The sequence below is a fragment of the Silene latifolia genome, chromosome 11, assembly GCF_048544455.1.
Source record: "Silene latifolia isolate original U9 population chromosome 11, ASM4854445v1, whole genome shotgun sequence".
NCBI classification, from domain to species: domain Eukaryota; kingdom Viridiplantae; phylum Streptophyta; class Magnoliopsida; order Caryophyllales; family Caryophyllaceae; genus Silene; species Silene latifolia.
Window position 1 is genome coordinate 202,177,623 of NC_133536.1, and position 11,498 is coordinate 202,189,120.

General features: G+C 34.9%; 1 long non-coding RNA gene across 2 annotated transcripts; it reads right to left on the minus strand.

The window, feature by feature from the left end:
• Positions 1-10,191: 10,191 nt before the first annotated feature.
• Positions 10,192-10,911, minus strand: LOC141615326 (uncharacterized). 2 transcript variants are annotated; one of them, XR_012529796.1, is made up of 4 exons: positions 10,782-10,911; positions 10,551-10,635; positions 10,343-10,375; positions 10,192-10,228 (listed from the first exon to the last, which is right to left on the minus strand). It is a non-coding gene; the product is annotated as an uncharacterized LOC141615326 (long non-coding RNA). The 2 variants fall into 2 exon arrangements; XR_012529797.1 differs by lacking the exon at positions 10,343-10,375 and having other exon boundaries at positions 10,782-10,909.
• Positions 10,912-11,498: the final 587 nt, after the last annotated feature.

The window sequence follows — 11,498 nt, forward strand, 5'->3', positions numbered from 1 at the left end:
GTTCCACGTGCAATAAGGGTTAACGCCCACACATTAGCTGGACAACAAATAACTGATACATATGATTCAGTTCAAAGTGTGGTGGAAACACTGTCCGATGGCTTCCTCTAATAATGGAACGTCCCTTCTAAGGCGGCAACAGTATTACATTGTAGGACTACTAAATATTGAGCCATTTCTTACACAATGCAATGTTCTATATATTTGTATAGTTTAGAAGTTCTGAATCCATGTTGCTAACTTGACATGTGTACTCCCAATCCGTTTTCCAAAATGCGGTTCCGCGCCCGGTAGCTACAAGTTGTTGATCTCTCTTAAAATCTTGTACGTCCTCGCACCAATGCTATACTATAGCATTTACCCTGTCCAAGGTAGTAGTGTAAGGTTGTCGTTCTATCTGCTCAATGATAGAATTCAACTTCGTAAAGTAATTCGCCTGCCATTCTAAGGCCAAGCACACATTAAATAAAAGCGATTAACGTAAGCATCATATCAGCGGTTTCTCAAATTGGGGCTCCGCGCCCGGGAGGGCGCGGCGCAACAACTAGTTTAGAAAAAAAGGAAAAAAAAAACAACACGAATTTTGAAATATAGTGGTCAAAACCTACTTGAAGGTTGTTTCCATTTTTACGCAAGGATGGTCAATTGATCATTTAATGATCTTTCGAAATCTTTGATTTGGCGGCCCATACATAATAAGATGACACGCGGCCATTTCTTTGTAGTTTTGACACGTGACAAACGGTTTCAGTTTTAATATAAAACTATTTTTGTTACCCGTATACTCACGGGTCTATTGATGGAACGTTACATCTTACCTGCTCTTTATTTCAAGCTTTGATTTCATGTACTCCTTTTTCTTCTTTGGTTATCGGCAAGATTATTACGTTCACCACACTTCGTTAAGAGTTCAGTTTACTATTCTATAAATCAAATGTTTAAAATCCCAAGTAATGTACATGTTTGGTTTAGGATCAAAGTTTACAATCAGTGACCGGTTATAAACTATAAAAAAACAGAATTTTAGCTAACCTTTCAATAAAATAATATGGAGAAATAACATCGATCTATCGTATAATATCAATTATGTATTCTTTGTGCAACTTTTCATTGTTACTATTCCATCAAATGAGCAATAAACTATGTTCACTGAAAAATGATTGGCAAATATAAGTGAAGTCCGTAAAAACTCTATTATACTTCTTCCATGCATCAGGCCGTCACCACACTCACCCCACAATCGCGGAGTTAGGCATAAGATGACTCAACTTCCTATTGGTACGAAATAGTCCGTACTCAATTAAGAAAGTTTACTATCAATTTCTTTTCATTTAGAGCCTTCTACGCTTCTCCGTCAATTTTCGTTAAAATATTATCCGAATTTGGGAAAATGGAATTCTTTTACTCTTCGACTTCACCTATTATAGTATTCATTTGTCTTGACTTATTTGCGTCTTCAAATCTACACCCTCCTCCTTGATCTCCATCGATCATCAATTTTTTCTCCCTTTTATTACATCCATTTCATTATCGTTTCCTTCTCCCTTCGCAGCCATGGCTTACACCCTTTCTCGAGGCGTTAGTCAACTCAAAAACAGTTGAATAAGAGTCACCCGACCATGATACGGACATTGGGAAGCCGCAGTACCATCAACATCTCCATATGATAAATTTATTTTGTATCCCTCGGATACATTAACTTGTTTTTCCTGCTAAATTTGACGGCCACCACGTTTCTAGGAATAAACGAAACCTCATGTGTGAGAATGAAAAATAAATGGGTTGTGAATACGTACAAATTCATTCACATAACCAAATATGTCGAACCAATTTCCAATAGACTACATAAATAAAATAGTTTATTCTGGTTAACACAAACTATTCAATAACTTACTATTAACTAAAAATCTACAATACTCCGTACAATACAATGCTAATTGTGAAACGTCTATACACATTAATGTCTTCTTAAGACATCTTCAAGGCAATGGGATACTCGTAAAGAAGAAAAAATGGTTAGTGCTCTTTGTCAAAAAACAAAAATCAGTCAGACAGTCACTCGAGTAGCATCACTGGAACTACGATCGGATGAGAAATTGATCGTCCACCTCTGCCATCTACCTACCTGTATACAAACATAATTACATATAAGCATAATAATTCAAGATATAAAGGATAAATCACTATACCAAAAAATAATAAATATATTAATTCACACGGAGTATAATTTTACGATATTAATACACTATTACGACTAATAACCAAAGGAAAACCAAACAAAATCAGGATATCATGAAAAATGTGGGGAACAAAATATAAAGAAAATAAAGCAGAAGAAAATATGAAAATACACGCAAAAGGTTTAAATGGACACCGAATCATAAGCAGTTTTATATGTAAGTTATTGTAAGGCAGACCAATGATAAGAGAATGTCAAGGGTTGGCTATTTTATTTACGTGCAAATAATTATGTACGTTTGATCTTTTGAGTTTCTCCATTTGATGAAGAGCAAAGGCGTTTTTTTTAAGCACTAGTTGTTGCAACGCGCCCTACCGGGCGCGGTGCCCCAATTTGGTGGAATGCTAAGCATATATAAGTCGGTAGTGTACGTATCAATAAAAAGCAGCGTGGTCCATTCTATATAAATATATTTATACATGGTGGAACGAGCAAGAAATTTACTATAAAACTGGCCTAAATTCTTGAATACGCCGTGTGTAATGAAAATAATTTCATAAAATAGGTGGAATGATAGTGCAACAAAAGCATATGGGGCCTTTGTTTTCTACAGACAGTCAGACTTACATACTGCGATTACAACACGAAAAAACTACACGAAAGCTGATGAACAATACACAACACACTTGGCAAGCTTTGGTCTCATGCCGCAATGACACGCCTTGGAAAAGTTCACGTGGTAAACCACACGGAAGGTGTTAGCGCAAGCGCATTCAACAATTTGTGCATTTAACATCCACTATTCTACCCTGAAACATAATCAAAGTTTAGTGACATTTTTCATACTTATCAATTTGCTAATTAGGTTGGCAAAAAGTAACTAAACACTAAAGTGAGCACAAATTTTGAATATGCATCGTATTTATTACTTAAACAAATATATTCAATCCCTGAATTTCCACTACACCACTACAGTGATCTATAACTAAGTCTATCCCATATTTAACCCTAATAAAAAATTAGTCGACAATGTCTAAATTCCAGAAAAATTAACATTCAAAATGAACTAACTCTGTGTATAATCAAACAATAACAACAATCTAGACATGTATAAAAGATTAGCACAAGTAATTAACAAGGTATAAGAAAATAGTGCTCCTCAACCATTGGAATAACATTTTTATCTGGTGGATCCCTAAGAAACAACTAATCACATTTCACCTAATCAATATCTATCTAAGGATTCAATCGGTTTGGAACAAAACTCGCATCGACAAAATACAAAAATCATAACACGCTGATTTAACATACTGTTCATCTCCAATAATAAAAATTCATGCATTCAGCAAACTCCATATCTTCTCCGTGTGTAATACACTCTCCAGATATCATAAATCCCATTTGGCTGAAAATCGAGGTTTTAGTTTCAAAACGAATTTTGTCAGGCGTCGAAGAAATGGGATTTATGACTTGTTTTGGATGGAGATAATTGGAGGGAATATGAGAGACAAAATCAGAAAGATTCGGGATTTACGCCTAGTTGCATCTCTGATTGGTCTTGCAATGTACAGCCAACAAGACTTTAATAAATTATCCATAAATCACAAATTATCCACAAGTAGAGTGACAACATTTTCCATTTGATATTGAAAGATCATGATCATAAGGTTATTCTGGAAAATTTAGGTAACTACTATAAGTCTACAACTATCGGATTAGCAGGTTTTAGTACAGCTTTGCAGGCGAAGTCATTGAGGGGTTACTTGCAGCTTAAATTTCAAAATGCACAAGCATTGCAACTACCATTGTGCCTCAGTTAACCAGCAGCCAAAAAATTGAGGTGTATCATTAAAAGATCATGGATATACCTGAATTGTACTTCCTCCATTCAACTCCACTCTACCACTTTGCTTTTTCACGTTCGCCAACGCGTGTTTTACGCGGTGAATATCGTTAGCTACGTATTTGCAAAAATTATAAAAGTTAGATATTTTTAATGTACTCGTAAAGACGAATCAAACAAGATCTCACATGAATATATTTTTACTTATGTATTGAGAGAAAATCGAGATTGAATGTGTATTTGTGAATAGTGTAAAAAATAGAAATAGGTAGAGTGGAGTTGAATGGAGGAAGTACAAGAAATGTGTAATAAAGTGGCTTCAGACCATGGTTTTCCTATTAACTGTAAGCCAATAGGCAACCTGTCCTTGTCATATCCAATCTACACCAAAAGTTGAAATTAGTACCATATTTGAAATCAGGTTATAGAACAACTTAAGTTAATCATTTATAAGAAAGAAAGGAAAAGTTGGGACACTTGCTGGTAGTCACAGCAGGCAAACTCAGGAAATTTCTTGCTGCTATGTATCTTACAAGTGAAGCTGAAAATAAGATGTATAAAAAGGTACTCATACTAAAAGTAGGTTATGATAGCAATTCTGAGTGAATCAAATGCATCGCTGATGCTTACCTCCAGTAATGTAATCCAGCTCACCAGTCTCTAGAGCATCGTCCTGGATCCAGGTTGCAGTCACACTGACATAATTTGTAAAAGTTTCTGAGTTAATGCAACTAATGTGTTTCAATTTGTTATAAATGTTCTGGACGGTCAAATGTCACACTTTTCCAAATTTGTTACATCACCACTAATTGGTCCTTGTAAGGTGTTTAGCTGAAATAACAGTAGGCCATCCTGCATCAGCGAAAGACAGAGAAGTTGCTTCAAGAATCAAGATACAAGATAGGCTATTACACCAAGAGACATAATTCATATACATGCAAATATACAATAAGACTAACCCATTCAACAAGACTAATGTGCCAAAACAAAGTTTCATGATAAGATGGTCACGAGCATTATGAAATTGGTTTCTAGCTAAAGGGTATCGAGAAAACTCTTAAAAATGTACAAGCAGTCATCTTATGGAGTAGCCATAACAATGGAGTGACAGAAATTATTTTTGTAAAGTAGTGTCATGCAAGAATTTATGTTTTATTAAAAACCCAACTCTGAAATATGGATTAACCTAATAACATTCTCCCATATCTATTAAAGGACACAAATTCTTATTTAAGACGGACCCGGAGAGTTTAGCATGAGCCATCTGTCACAAGACAAAATGCAGTCAGCCTCATGTTCCAAATTTGAAGCACTTTAATTATGTACTCCGCCACCCGATTCATATTGTTATTCTATGGTTTTGATTGGCTAACAATGTCAACTCTAGCACACATTTTTTATTTATATTGTCATTATATGGTTTTTTTTGTTGAAAATGTGAGAATTATATTAATCAATAAAATCATGAACCATTACAACCAGTGTATGGCAAACAATGTCAACTTTAACGGTAAGTACAGCTTGTCACCAATGATAATGTGAAAATGTTGGTTTTGATAACAATATTCATATTGTAACTCTTAAATATAAATCTAGAGAAATAAATGATCAAGTTATCAGAGTTGACATCAGTAGACCTTTTGACCAATATAATGGGAAGGAAGGAGCATTTGCCTACCTGTCATCAGGCGATCCTCCTCGTAATCTTTGGAGAATCCAGTCCAGGCTAGCGTATAAACTTCTTTATTATCATTGCAACGTTTATCGATAAATGTCGGAAATCCCGCCGAAGTAACAGATGCAAAGATCCTCAAGCATAATGGAAAGGCATCAAATGCCCATCCGAACTTGGTTTAGTGTTCCTTCTTTAAAAATAAATTCAGCAAGTTATCAGAAGGATAAAATCATGTAAATCGGAAATATGAATGAAATTAAACGTAAGAATGAATGATCTTTAACCTTTTCGTTCACATTTCTCATGATTTAGTTTGTTCGCTACTATGAAACAATGATTACTAATTGAACTTCGAGAATAACAAGAATAAGGTTCACTAAAGTTATTTTCATGCTTGCTGCAAACTGGATACTCTTTTACAAAATACAAACTATCAGAAAATTCCGTCTCACTAAATAAAGGATATTCATAATACCTGCTACGATCATAATCACGGCCATAATCCCTAGAGCGTTCCCTAGATCGGCGCCGACTTTTAGCATTTCTCTATCCCCACTGTCGTAACCACGATCTCTGTCACCATACCTATCAAAATCTCTGCTTCTGCGATCACTCCGATCCCTATCCCTGCTGGACGCTCGTTCATGGTCATGGCTGCGTTAATAGTTAATGATAATTAAGATAATTAGTGAACGATAATAGTTAATGATAATGAAGAATGACAAAGGCCACTATACACGTCAATATGACTTTAGTTAACGCAACCTATGAAACACGTTCATATGAGAAAGATCTACAGGCATGTGTTTCCAGGTAATGCAACCCATTTTCTTTGAGGTATTTATCACCGACCTGCACAAAAAAATTTACATGGATACTGACCCTTATGCACCCCAAAAAATTCCAGGCTTCTTTTAAGGACTAATTATCCATTATCCACATAATTGGAATTGAACAGGACACTAATAGGCTTATGAAAGAAGTTTATTAATTCAAAAGTTGAGCCTTCTTATCAAAGACAGTGCCCTATGCGTGAGGTACTGGCGTCATGCTATTGTTTATGGTTAAGAAAATACGGTAATATCGAGATTGAAGAGCACACATTTTGAGTGAGACACAGTCAACAAGAGAAGTAGTAGTGATAGAAACTCAGAAAAAAGCACATGCCTTGCATATCATTCACCCATTTCTTGATACTACCAATTACGCCATTAACAATTATTCAACACTCAAAACTTTTACGGCAATTTTAACTATATGGTCATTAATCAAACAAATCTAGAGATTAAGCAGGGTGCTAAGTGCTAACTATTTCCCAGATGCATGTGACCAACCATGGTGTCTCTAACATCTTAAGTCCGTTATATTATCCATAATAAAATACACTTGGGGTAAATTTTTGCATTGAAGAAGGCCATTTTTAAGCAAATTGATTGACTTTACTTAGTGTAAACATCCATGTTGACATCGGAGCTTGGACAGTATGCGTATTTATGCTACAGCTACCAGGTTAACTGAATTCAAGCATACATCACATGAACCATTTACTAAGCAGAAACTTGTTTCGTTAGCATTTATTACTAATATGGCTATCCCATCACTATGAATACATGTTTTATTCTCTGATCGCAACAATGCCGCTACTATCTGACACAATCACACTAATTTACCAAAAACAACATTACTATGTGCATTTCACAAAGATTACCGAGTCTATGGCTCAATAGGAAATAGCACATTGCTGTTTTGTCAAGTGGCGGTGCATATTTAACTAATGACAGGCATTTGTTATTAGTTACGTGAATTAGCATTTCAATGGTAACACTTTAAGACCAGTGAAAATAAACTTTTGGAAGGTAAAGTAAGTACCTGAAGTCAATGCCATTCAACACACATTTTCTTGTGAACATCCTCCAGAAAATCCTTCTGCTTATCCAAATGCCTAACAAAAAGTAATACAGTATGTTAAAATCATATAACAGAAAGTTGAAAAGGATGACCACAAATTAAAGCAAAAAGTAAGACAAATGAATAATGGAGAAGAAAAAGATCGACAAGGATTACTTCAGCATCTCTGAGGAATTTTTGAAATCCATGAGTTTTCTGATAAAATAAATAGAGAAAACACAATTGCCAAGATTAACAAGCACTAAAGAAATAGGGTCAGAGGTAGAATGTTGAAAGTCCAAGAAGACACATGAAATGAGCCAATATTAAATTCTCACAAACCGTGGCTTACCAGAAAAAGCAATATTACTCTTAGAGCTTATCCTAAAGGAAAATTGTCCATGGAACTCGGCTATTGTGCAAACGGTTTAGCCCTAAGTTGATTGAATGCTTCATAACAACATGCCATCATAAAAGGGGGGGCATGTTTTTATTCCGTGTGTTAAGCTGCGACCGTCAGCATTGGCTAACTACCCCTTCCAATTCCAGAGGAATCAGTTTCCACTTAAGTTTAGCTTTGCAATGACAATCAACAAGTCGCAAGGCCAAACTCTCAGCCAAATAGTTGTATACCTCCCCAAGCCATGCTTCTCACATGGACAGCTATATGTAGCGTTGTCCCATGCTAGAACATCTAAATATATTACAGTTGTGTCAATCACAACACCATAAATAATGACGCTCACTATTTCAAAGCCGAATAATAGTGACTTTTGAAGAACACTATAATACATAAAAGTACTCATCTTGATAATGAACTCAATACCAAATGAACACAGTTGAATGTAAGTAAAATAATGACGCTCTATTATGTAAGTTACAAACCTTAAATCACAAACCCTAACTCGGCATGGAAAGTAAATTCCGATACAACTAATAAAGTAAATTCCGATCAGAAAAGTAAATTAAATGGAGATACCTGAAATATGCCAAAAACAAAGACCATTGTCTTAATCTGCTTTATTAGTTGTTGTAGTGGAAAATAGGAATAGAAGAAGTTACCAACCTAGACAAATACTCCAACTTTTAGCCATTACTCACCAGTCTCAAACACGGGATTCGCGGTCTCCTACTACAACCTCCGATACCCAGCTAATGACAATACATCTCTTTACTAAAAAAAGAGAAGGCTAGTTTCTGGGAATTGTATCACATTCAATCATAAAAAACACAATATATTACAAAGACAGGAAAATATAATAAACCACAAAAATTGCAAATTAATATAGAGAGGGTGTTTACCAATCCTTTCAGCTAAGCAAGACGAAGAGGTGCAGAAGTTCCCTTTGTCTTAATCTCATGTAAAAGCAATCCCACTGGTACTCATGCTGTTCCTACCTTCATCAGCTCAATAACAAACGCCTAGATAAATTGACCCTAGTGAACACCAAATAGCAGTATTTAACCAAACAATTTGAAGCTTGAAAAAGTTGACAATGATTAACAGATTCGCTTACCTTCCGAAATCCTGTAGAAATAATCCCATTATTTTCTGTGGACAAAAGAGAAAAGAAAGCTTGAGAATCCTGCGACTCGACAACATCTTTCACTTGGTTGTTTTGTTCAACAGAGAGGGGTGACAAAGAATAAATGGGTTCCTGAATAACACGTAACTGTTATAATCCTTTTTTGCAATAATATACAATGCCCTAAAAAAATTAGCCAGAGTACTTACTACAACACCTAAATCCTAACATAAACAACACGTGAATTTAGATCACCCAACGTCTTAATTCTTAATGTCATTTGCCAGACTATACTTGCACACAATGTAAACCCGACTTGAGCACATAATACCCGACATTAAATAACATTCTTACTTTTAATCAGGGTCGCGAAAATAACATAAAGGAAACACAACTTAACAACAATGTATCACATAAGTCACAAATCATAGAATATAAGACGGTCTCACCTTGTGAGATGGACCATTTTTATAAAAATATAATTCATAAAATGCTAATATAAATGAGTTATCTTTTTGCATAATGAGACCGCCTCACAATGTGAGACCATCTCATGCACATAAGCAGCTTATCTAGTATCTACAACAACACAAATAACTAAAGCAAGCAATTTTTGGTACTCAAAAAATCTTTTGCAGCACCCTAGAAATAACTAATTGAACTGGAATTTTAAACAACATTCCAAATTTTGAATACGAAACTTATATGGGAAACGAATTTCTATTTCTAACACATTAATATTTAAAGCAAACTCGAGAATTTATACGTGCAATTAAAATTGCGCTGGTGACTGGTGCGGTGGAAAGCAACTCATAATTTGCGCACATAAAAACAACCCATAAATTTCAGTTTAAACCCAAAAAGGCACAGATCATTGCATGCAATCAAATTTAAGCTCAAAATTAAAACCCTAAATTATTTCAATTTAGGCACAATCAATAATCTATCCCAATAGGTAACATTTAGGAGTATCGTTATTTAAATTAAGTGGTTGAGAATGATGATGTTCCACAATCAATAATATATCTCAAAATATGCTTTACAAACCTATAAAATAGGAAGAAAAAACAGAGGAAAATACCTGTGAGGGGATCTTTGATTTCAATTTCGAGAATACCCTAACAAAAACAATAACTAAATCAAACTGAAATCTAATGTAAAAAATGGATTAAAAAAAATAGCGAAATCAATCTGAAATCTAATGTAAAAATTGGATTTTACAAGGAAGATACCTGTGAGAGAGGAACTTCGATTTCGATAATACCCTGATAAAAAAAATAACGAAATCAAACTGAAATCTAATGTAAAAAATGGATTCAAAAACAATAACGAAATCAATATGAAATGGTTAGAATTAAGGGAGGAGATGTAACTACTAAAACGACATAAGCATCCCAAAAAAAAGATAAAAAATGGTTAAAATTAAGGGCTTGAGTATACCTGATGCTGGAATCGCGAGCAAAGTACGACAATAGATCTAACACAGAACCAACAACAACATTTGAATACTCTAACAATAATAACCCTGAAATCAAATTGAAATCAAGATGAGTTAAGGAATCCAGATCTCACACAACACCAACATCAACCAATATTCAATAAAGGAATCATTCTAACAACCTGACCAAAATAATAATTAAATCAAACCCAAATGAAATTCGTAGGAAATACCTTGAAGAGGATAATCGATTTTTGCGATTTGGGTGAGATCTGTTAGGGTTTGATGAGAGAATGGTATTCGGGAGATGTGGCAGTGAGTTAAAGGAGAATGTGTAGATTAAGATGTGGCTGTGGGTTAAAGAAGAAAGGGAGGAAGGAGATCAAAAGAATGAAATCCAACGGACGAGGAGGAACTTGGTTGTGTACTATTCATTGCTACAGTACACACCAAGTTCTCTCTTTTTAAGAGGTAAAGATTGAATAAGGAAAAGCTAAAAGTTGGCCGATAATTACTCCACTTAAATTACCACTTGAATGTATCGTACATGATGAAGAATTTCTTTATTGCTTAAGGATTGCTTTTTGAAGATTTTAGAGTGTGCCACCTGGCATCTTTGATATGTGCTCAACCACCCTTCTATATTATTGTATAGATATGATAGGATATGATATGATATGACGATATGATACTCCGTATATGATATGATGATATGATATGAAAATATGTTTACACACATCTTAGGGATCGTTTGGTTGACAATTGAAAATTGCAATGCCCGGGAAGATCCAATTACTATGCTATTCTATTTCATGTGAATTTGGAAAAGTTGTTTGGTTGCATGTGGGAACTCCAATTCCATAGGAACTTCCACTTATCTAGGGGGACCTAGGTAAGAAACTTCCTCCACTATGGAGGAATTAGAGTTCTTAGGAAGTTCCAATTCATGT